Consider the following 9,330-nt stretch of genomic DNA (forward strand, 5'->3'; position numbering starts at 1 on the left):
AAAATGGCTTAAATATGCTAGAATGCTATAATTTTGAAAGTCAAATAAAATATCCATTGTAAGTTTTAAAGAAGATGTAAAATAAAGTAATTGCTATGTGATATCTGAAGTTTTGCAGTAGCACAACTAATTTGTGCTTGTACTTCATCTAGCATCCTTTTTTCCAAGTTCTCAAATATCTTAAAGTCATTGCAAGCAATTTGTCACATGCAAAAACAATATTAAGTGATTAAACAGGAAGGACATTGATTATGGAATTGACTGATCATGGGGCACGTGAGTTAACATGACTGATATTTCTACATTCCATTTCTGTCATTTTTTTAGTTTCCTCGGCTTTTAGTACTATTTGTTTTAACATCCTTCTATCGGATCTGCTTGCACTACAGGTTATTTCCTTCCACCCACATTTCTTTTGCAGCTCAGCCATCCTCAAGTGACAAATACAGGGTTTAATGAAACTTAATTTGGGATTAAACTTTTTAATAGGATAATTATTTCCATTGTCTCTATGGTACATCCATGTCTTTACTGAAGAGCTTTTTTGGTGCCTTAAAATGTTTTTCTGTCAGATATACAGTGCAGTTGTTATTGTGGAGTGATCATATTGAAACTATAACCAATTTTGTTTTCCAGTGCCAGTTTTGTTTTCTGATTTTGAGCTGAACATGAATAGTAAGAAAAATCACTTTGCCTTGCTGTTTAATGATTCAGGGAGTGTCCTGGAGATCAGTTTATACAAAGCAAAAATAGCATTACAGCTGAAAATGATGATTTTTGTGCAGGCAAACCTGGGTAAGTGATGTACTTTTCTTTATTTTCAGTTCTTTTTTGTATCGGACCAATTTCTTTTAAAAAAATATCAAAAATTATGCAGGAATGCAGGCAAACACAGACATGGTTCCTTACTAGGGATTTCTTTGTTACATGCAGATGAGATACAAGAAGCTTCTGTCAGTGGCAATTCAGTGTCATGATTAAACACCTAAACCTGGGTATGGTAAAACATCAGCAGACTTTTATAATTTTCTGTGGGCCACAGGTAACACTTCTGTAATGTCACTACACTTTCAAAAATTGCAAGAATTAGCAATGAAAGTTGAAGAATTCACTTTCTGGTTTCTCCTTTTCAGTGGATGCGCACATTAGGTTTCTATTTCTAAAACTTCTGTCACGTAGAATTAATTTTTGAAGACAGACCTTGGTCAATAGAAAAATCATTCCTGTTGTGGGTGTGACAGGATCATGCAAAGAGCTGTATGATTTTATTTCCTCCCATTAGTTGCTGTATTGAGGCAAGAGAATGGACTAATTGACCTTTCAAGCTCCTCAGTCTCAGCTCAGAAATCTCTATTTTTTTATTATTCTTTTTCTAGTCCCCAGCTCTTGGACTCATACAGTTACAAAGAAGTTGCTGCCTTCTTTCTTTTTTCATTTAAATGTATGCTTTTGGCTCTTTTGACTGTGAAATAAATCTTGAAAGATTTATTGAAGGTGTTTTTTAGGAGCAAAGATCAAAAGGCAAATAATAAGAATACATATTTTTTTAAAAAATATCTATTTTTGAAGGCAGTCTCTAATTTTCATTACTGAGTGTACAGATTAGATGACATGGTAATATTTACAAACAGATTTTCTTATCATTTTATCAGTTCTGTTTTCAAGTAAAAGTAGTATTATTAAGTATAAGGATTAATGAAAAATAATCCTTTTTTCCACAATGTGGACTGGAAAAAGATTTGATATAAACTAGACAGGGTAAGAAGCCAAAGGTTGATTTGCACCTAGCATGTTCAGTACTCATCTTCTGATACAGAGAAATAACCAGACCCTAGAAAAGCCAGGAGCGCTGTTGCCAAAGTAAAACGTATATCTACAAATGAGATTTATTTTCAGCAGTAACCTCTAGTTCTTCTCTTTTTTCTTTCCCCATGAACTCCCTTTCAGGGCCTCTTCCCTGGGACTGTAAATCCATGAATTTTTCTTTCAGATTCAACATACTAGGAGTTTCTTACATTTTCCTGCAATGTGTTGATGTTTGGGAAAAACAACAGGCATGAGTACTCAGAAAATTCAAACTTGACATGAACCATAGATTTCAGTGAACCTTAGATACTGTTTGTTCTTTGCAGCTCATTTGGCCTTCCAATATAACTTGTCTTATAACTTCTTTCTCACTGTGCTATAGTCATTGTTTTTTACTTTTTATTCTGAGATTTTGGGAAAATGCACAAAGACCTGATTCTCTCTAGAGGTCTTTTATATGTGCATAGATCCCTTACTCATGAAAGTGCAGTTCCTCTTGCATCTCAAGCAAAATTTAATTACTTTTTTGTGACATCTCTCTTGAAATTAATGCTCTGTGTTATGGAAAATTCATTTTACTTTTCCCTTATCCTAAATAAAAGGAAAGCAACAGCGATCCCCAGATGGTAAAGTAAAAACATATCAGGCAGCACTCAGAACCCATCCCTGAAGTCCAGCATGATTTTCATGTTGAGCAAGAGAGGTAGATACCAGGAAGTTATTTAAACTGTATTTTTAATGACACTTTCTGTGTTAATTAAAAAAAAATTGCACTGTTAGACCCCTAAGACATTAATTTGGCCATCAGTAATGCAAGAAGATATGAAGAGGAGCACCATAGCAAACAGGGATGTCTCTTACACCAAGTTTTTAGGGCCAGAAGTGTTGGGGAGCACTGTCAAAGCTTTTTCATTAATGGTATTAATGGCAAATAAAGGCAAAGCTTCTCCATTAATGGTATTTATGGCAAATAAAGACTGCATTCATCAGTCAAAAACCCACCAGGACAGTTGTCCAAGCTCCCTGTCTCAAAGGCCTTTATAGTAAGAGAAATAAGCACACCTAAAGGTGTGTGACTCATCAGCACAGGCTGACATTTCAAACAGAACAGAGGATAACAGCCTAAAAGAAGACATTTTTCTACAGAACAGGCCAGTTCAGATTGTCAGTCTGTCCTAAGACCTCAGAAGGTAGCAGGTGAATCTCATGCTAAAGTCTTTGCTGATGAAGATAGGTAGATTCTTTTTTTCAAGCAGAGACTATATGCAGGAAAAGCCAGACAAGCCCTTTTGAGTAATTTTTGAGCATTTTGCAATTAACCCTGCAGCTTTGATGTACTTCATTAGATCAGGTTTTACACTCAATATAAATATATATTTATATATATATATATATGTGTGTGTGTGTGTGTGTGTGAATATATATTCCTATCATATAGTAAGAAAGCATTTGGGCTCATAAGGCTTACTTCAGTTTATTGTTGACAATTCATGTAAGCTCAATGCACATTCCTTAAAAAATCAAAAAGAAATTGTAGCATAAATGACAATCTTGTACTTAAACTTGAACTGATGAGTCTTTAATGTGAGGCTGGCAGTCTTTTACTGTCACTGTTGAGCCTCTGTCACATCATAACAGGAATCTGGAACACTTTTTTCTTGTGAGTGCAAAAAAAAAGAAAAAAAGAAAGGAAAAAGAAGAGAAGTTCATCCCATTGCCTTTATTGCTTTACCACCATTCAAGTACAATGAGAATGGCCAAAAAGCTTGCATGACAACCAGAGTGAGTAATACATGAATGGGAGGTCTGGTTTCTTCACTTCTCTATGACAGAGCTGAACAGATTTGGCGCTTTTTTCTATTGGTTTTTTTTTCTTCTTTTTCCTGATTCTATTCTTCTATATAACTTCTGCCAGAGAAATCAGCCATGAGAACAAAGGTTTGCTACAATTGTCACCCATTTTGTTCTAACATTTAGCAAGAAGTACACATTCCATATAGTAAGTATTCGAGACATAGTGTGGGTGTGTACAGCATGCAGTCATGGTCCCTTTGAGAAGCACAACAAACTCCATAATAATTCCCAAACTCTTTTTATGCCCTCTGATTGTTATTTTGTTTTTAATCCATAAATTTTAGCAGTTTTCTCCGTATTCTGAAAGTAGTTTACAATAGATGGCATTATGGATTGTCTTTTTTGATTTTTGTTTGGTTTTTTTTGTAAAATTCCTGGTCTTTTATAAAGACTTTGGTGGGTACATGTACCAGAAATGAATAATGAATGATGAAATTTATGTAAATATTTTATTCTGTGGCAATAATAAATTGGGTGAGAACCTTCCTTTTGTATTTCCTTGGAAACATCAGAAACCGACTCTTGGATTTTTCTTAGCTCTGTTGGATATATTTTATAGTTTTGCAGCAATATCTGAGCAAGACCATAAGGAATACTTACCCTCCTGAATTTAAAGTCAATTTTATTGTCAGCATTAACTTTGTGTGCAAGGAACAGATGATTCATTAGTTCTCAAGATAAATACTAACTGTGCTGACATTGTTAGTGGAATAGTTTCCTACTGGAGTAAAATGAATTTTAAAGACTAAATTAACTGAGAGTACCACATGGTTAAGAGTTTCCACACATTTCTTTTAAGTTCAGAGGCATTTTAAAATTGCATATCAAATAGGATATGACAATCTTAGATATTTGAAATAGGTTTGAACAGCTGTTTGAGTAGCAGTCTGAAAATCTTAAAACATATTTTTTGGTAAAGATCTTACACCTTCAAGGCAATAATTTGTTTCAGTGTTTAAAATATGGAGGTTTCCACAGGCACATTGGAGCACTGGAGTCAGCTACCTGATGACTTCTCCTTAGAGACCCCTCTGAATATTTCCTGAACTGATGCTGTGAGATTTACTATTATGTTAATTAAAGTAACTAGCAAGATTTGAGCCAGTTTCTGATTTATTTTTTTTTTAAAATTGTAATCGTTACAAGGAAACATATACACAGATGTTGTGGGAGTTTGGAAAAAAAAAAAAAGAGGGGAAGAAAGCCCTTAGGTAGCTGACAGCCTGACAACTTTGCATATGTGTGTTAACAGGAGAATGTGCTGTGTTTAGGATGAATGGAGAAGCGGGCCTAAATGACTTTCAGATTAGCTGGAACAGATGGAAGGGTCACAGTTGAACAACTTTACACAGGAACATAAAGGCAATGTTCAAGTGGAGTTCATTGCCTCTGACAGATACTGTCAATCAAACAGGGGACTCTCAGTTAACCAGCAGCCTGTCCTTTTAAAGATTAAATGAAAAAAAAAAAAAAAGTATTGTGAGGCGCTGACTGGAGTTTATCTGGTCTATGTCAGGCATAAACTCCACCCTGAGTGACTAGCATTTTCAAATCAAGCACAATGAGCTGGGGATGTTCTGAAGAGAAGTGAGTTACAGGCTGCTTTGGGAGGCAGGACTATGATATCATTTCTGCAATGTACAATCTGGGCTATGCCTTTCTAAGGTTGTGTATCAGGGTATGGTAACTAAGAATCCCTTGCTGATATCCTTGGTGTCAAAAACTAAATTATCCTAGGCAGTGTAAAGCAGATTGACAGACCAGGTCTGTGGCAGGGATGGAGGTGATTTGGATATGGAAGATAGAAAGAGGGACTTACTTTCTTAAAATAGGCACCTGCAAACCATCTACATGTGAAGTGTCTTAGACACTGGCACACACTCAGACACTTTTTTTTTCCTCCTCATTTCCAAATAAATGGACACAAACAGAGAAATTACAGTCCCTTCAATATACATGAGAATAGACTCAGAAGCATAACCCATTAATACAGCTCTCTCCAGCTCACAAGCTAGAAAAGCAGCAGCAGATGAATATAGCAAGAATCATTTCTAGCAGATGAAAAGTTGCACAGTTCACATCTTTGCCTAAGAAGGCTCTCCCAGACATCAAATCTTTTCCCCACAACTTCCTTTGTCACTTCTCTAGATGAGTGTGTAGACTCAAGTGAGGAAAAAAGGGCTTGATGACATAGGTTTATTATTTGTATGATCTCTGATTTTACTCCTAAGTGTCTGGGAAAGAAGTCTTCAGCTCTGAGAGACTCTGCTTTACCCTCAGCTGCTGACTCAGTCACAAACACTGTGTAAAAGCAGAGATTCAGACCATATAGATCCTTAGATAAATAAACTATGCCTTCCTGACCATTGTATTAGATAAAATGAATAGTTTATCAGTGATGTCTTGGTAGTTTACCATACAGCGAGGCCAAAATAACATTTCCTATTATCGATCCCAGAAATACTCACAGTTGGATCTAACTAGCAAACAGAATCAAGGGCAGTACTTGTGCTTTTTGCACCAGTATCACTGCCAAACTGACAGATTTGACTGCCAAATCTGAAAAGTCAGAGTTCTTAAAAGTTAGCTTTTTGAGGCTAAATTACCAGTCAGTAGCTTGTGTGGTCACCTGCTTTTGTTGGCTGTTTATTTTAAATTGTCTTGTCTCTTAGCTGATGGTTGCATGTTGACAACTCTTTGCTTTGTGCTGAATGCAGTGCCAGTGCTTGCAACCTCTATTCTGAAGGAAACCTGTCAAAAAATAGCTGCAATTCTACAAGAACTGCAATTACTGTGAAAATCATGGAGCTAAAAAAAGGAGAATGCTGGCGGTGTGCTTATGTTCTTCTGAAGACACATGCTCTTTGCTGCTGTGTGAAACAGATGTTGGGGGGTGAGGCTGGGGTAGTCCAGTGAGGGGTGGACCCTTCACAGCAAAGCAGAGGCTGTGCAGGAAAAGCAGATGACAGAGCAAATACGAACACAGCCTAAACCCTGCAAGTAAGTGCTGCAATAAAAATAAAAACCCCAGAATGCTGAAGTGGTGTTGCACCAAGAAGATGCAACATTTCATTCGACTAAGACAAAGCATAGGCATACCCAGTATGACATCACTTACCAGCACATTTGGCATTTGCCACTGACTAATTACAGCTCAGAGCCATCAGTTAAGAGCATCCAGCTTGTGCTATCCTGCATGCACTGGCTGGAGAACTTTGTGAAATTTTTTCAAGGTAAAATTGAGTTTTCCCCAATTTTTTTTCAGGTGGAAAATGAGTATTTATTAAAGAAAAATCGATATTTTATTGGGGTATTTTTAGGTCTCAAACCTTTTATGATTTGAGACTAAAGTATATTGACACAGCTCTGCCCTGTATTCAAATTGCTTGTAAGTTTTCCTTCTAAAAAGGATGAAAATCTGTCCTAACTGAACCATTGACCTCTGGTAATGCTTTTAATGAACTATTATTCTGTTATAGACAATATGCTATTTGTATTCCTGTAAATTATTCATGCAATTTACCTTACAACCACTGTTTAGTTTTCATCCTAGTAATGAAATCAAGAGTTATAATGCATAGGTAGCTATGTTCATTAAAGTAGCATTTATGCTACCTCAGTATTTTATGGGTAGAGTTTAATTCTTAATGCAAGGATGATGGCTGAATAAAAAAAACCCCAAAAACATAACCAAAACCTTCTTGAAATATATTTCACAGCTGTAGGCAGTCACCATGGTATTGTAATTGTAACATGCTACAGCAGATATATTCTTTAATTGTAGCTTTGTCTTCATTGGAGCTCCAGAAGCTCCAGGAGCAATACAGCTTCTCTTGTTCTATGGAGCTGGACTTCACTTGGCAAATCAGTCTTTTCATCTTCCACCACTTCTATATTGATACACACTTAAAACCTCTTTTTAGGTTTAAAAAACATGGGTGTCACAATTCAGAGAGATACTGAAATTGGGAAATTACAAATTATTCCTGGTTTATATGCTTAAATAGAGCAAAGAATCAGATTGTAATCTGCTTTTGATCTCGGTCAAGTGGGAATGAAGGGGCTTTTTTTCCCAGTAGATCACATGGGAGCAATGTAAATTAGGAGATTATTGCTAAAAAAAATAAAATAAAAATAAAGGAATAATCACTGAGACAGGAAGATGTTTAACTATACAAAGAACTAATGTGACACATTCCTCTTTTATTCTGCATGACACTGGCCTTATTAATCAGACAAGTAAGCTTTGGAAACAAACATCCAAACAAAGAATTGCAGAGATATTGCAAAGCACCCATTTTCCATTTAGAATCCCTGACACAGCAGTAAAACAAATGGGGCATGGATTAAAAAATGATCCCTCAATACATCATTGAAGAGCCTTGAGTCAGCTGCAAATAAAAATGGCCATGTCATGCATCCCCTTAGGTGTTCATTAATGTACCACAGATCTGGTTTTTTTTTACAATCGTGACAACTGGCCAAGATGCTTAATAAATCAGCCTTTGTTTTGTCAAAGTTTGAAACCTGGCTCTTATGCATGACTGCTTGTTTTGTGGTTGGTTATGTGGTTTTTTTTTAACAAATAAGGTATTGGTGAAGAGGTACCAGATGAACAATAACAACTGAAGACTCAAATCCATCTTTTCTTTATGGCTAATATTTTCCATTCTTTTCTTCCCTTGGCTTTGGGTTGGTGCCTGTCAGACTAGAAAACAAAAGTCCTTAATCAGGAAAGGACCACCGACTGACACAACTGACCACAGCTCCATACAGGTGCTCCAGAGAAATCAGTATTCTTGAAGCTGAAGAGGTGGAAAATTTTGGATTAATATATAAATTTCCCTTGGATGAGCAACACTGTATGGCCTTAAATTTAAGTTTTATTAGCCTCCCAACTATGAAAAAAATTATTCTGTCCTTTGTAGTAAGACTTGTTGCCATTTTAAACTAATTAACGTAAGCCAGAGTGAAGAGCAAAATACTTGTCCATTAATTAACATTAAGAATGGTGTAAATCTGCCTGAAAATATTACTGTAGCTGCACTAGCAGTAAATGTTAAGAAGAACTTACTGTTCCTGTGCTATACCTCTTGTGTTGGATTTTTTCGTCTTCTCTGCCACAAACTTTCCATGGACCTAATGGAAGTTACTCTCTGTCTCCCTGTTGTTTCCCCATCCCCTCACTATGCAGGTTATTTTTGAAGAACAGGTTGCAGACAACCTACCAAGTCAAGATTTATGTTTCCAGCTTCTTAGTGCTTCAAGTAGTAGCAGAATTTGTGCCAAAGTTTATAATTAGAAGAAACTAATTAGGAACCAAATTACCCCTGCACCTATAAAATAGACATCTCTAAATTTCCAGAAAACGACTTTTTGAATCAGATTTAATTTAGGTTTGATTCCTATAAAATTCCTATGGTCCTCTTGGAACAGAGGAAGTCCAAACCATATGTTCCAAAGTTCTTTCAGTGGTTCAAATTGCTTTATGCCCAGGGATAGATGTTGCAGAGGCTGGAGGGGTTAAACCCCTCCCAAAGAGATTAATGCATGTCAGAGTCCATGATGTAATGCTGCTGGGAGGGCTTGGTGACCCCACCTTCCCTCTCCAGGACTAGCAAACTGCTCCTCTGAATTTACTGGGTAGATTTAATCAGCTAAACTTCAGAC

Source organism: Cyanistes caeruleus, chromosome 6 (genome assembly GCF_971803275.1).
Source record: "Cyanistes caeruleus chromosome 6, bCyaCae1.hap1.1, whole genome shotgun sequence".
In the NCBI taxonomy this organism is placed as follows: Eukaryota; Metazoa; Chordata; class Aves; order Passeriformes; family Paridae; genus Cyanistes; species Cyanistes caeruleus.